This window comes from Aplysia californica, unplaced genomic scaffold (genome assembly GCF_000002075.1).
Source record: "Aplysia californica isolate F4 #8 unplaced genomic scaffold, AplCal3.0 scaffold01443, whole genome shotgun sequence".
Classification (NCBI taxonomy): Eukaryota; Metazoa; Mollusca; class Gastropoda; order Aplysiida; family Aplysiidae; genus Aplysia; species Aplysia californica.
This window is the reverse complement of record NW_004798713.1, coordinates 37,192-38,126: the sequence shown is the minus strand read 5'-3', so window position 1 is coordinate 38,126 and position 935 is coordinate 37,192. Positions and strand designations below refer to the sequence as shown.

General features: G+C 38.3%; 1 long non-coding RNA gene across 1 annotated transcript; it reads right to left on the bottom strand.

Moving 5' to 3' along the window:
- Positions 1-669: 669 nt before the first annotated feature.
- LOC106013896 lies at positions 670-929 on the bottom strand. Its single transcript, XR_001185474.1, has 2 exons — positions 841-929; positions 670-798 (listed from the first exon to the last, which is right to left on the bottom strand). It is a non-coding gene; the product is annotated as an uncharacterized LOC106013896 (long non-coding RNA).
- Between the last annotated feature and the right edge of the window lie 6 nt (positions 930-935).

Below are 935 nucleotides of genomic sequence, written 5' to 3'. Positions count from 1 at the left end.
TACAAGATGGTCATACATACAAGATGGTCATACATACAAGATGGTCACACATACAAAATGGTCATACATACAAGATGGTCATACATACAAGATGGTCATACAAGATGGTCATCACATACAAGATGGTCATACATGATACAAGATGGTCACACATACAAGATGGTCTTACATACAAGACGGTCATACACACAAGATGGTCATACATACAAGATGGTCATACATACAAGAAGGTCATACATACAAGATGGTCATACATAAAAGATGGTCATACAAGATGGTCACACATACAAGATGGTCATACATACAAGATGGTCATACATACAAGATGGTCATACATACAAGATGGTCACACATACAAGATGGTCACACATACAAGATGGTCATACATACAAGATGGTCACACACACAAGATGGTCACACACACAAGATGGCCATCGCGGTGAACAAGCAAACAGTGGCAAATGTTACAAGGATCTCTACTACACCAGAACATGTTTCACAAATCTTTCTTCCTTCTTTAAAAAAAAAAAAAAGGACTCTAAAGACGCAATTCTATACACACATGGAAGAGATATGCATGACACTGTACGCAACGCTAGCCGTAGAAAATAAAGATAGGGTAAAGTGGAACTCGCATTCAACAAAAGGAGTTGGATTCTTCATTTTTTCTATTCATGAAAAACAATTCGGATTCAACCAACACAGAAACCACCAAGCCCGGCCTCCAAGAAATCGCTTGTGGGATAGACAGCCCCCGCTGATGGGGCTTGGCTCATTTTTCTCCCACAAACCTTATCTCTATTTATTCACGGTAAAACTTATACACTGTATAAACCTTACCTATCTATTCCCGGTAAAACTTATACACTGTATAAACCTTACCTATCTATTCCCGGTAAAACTTATACACTGTATAAACCTTACCTATCTATCTA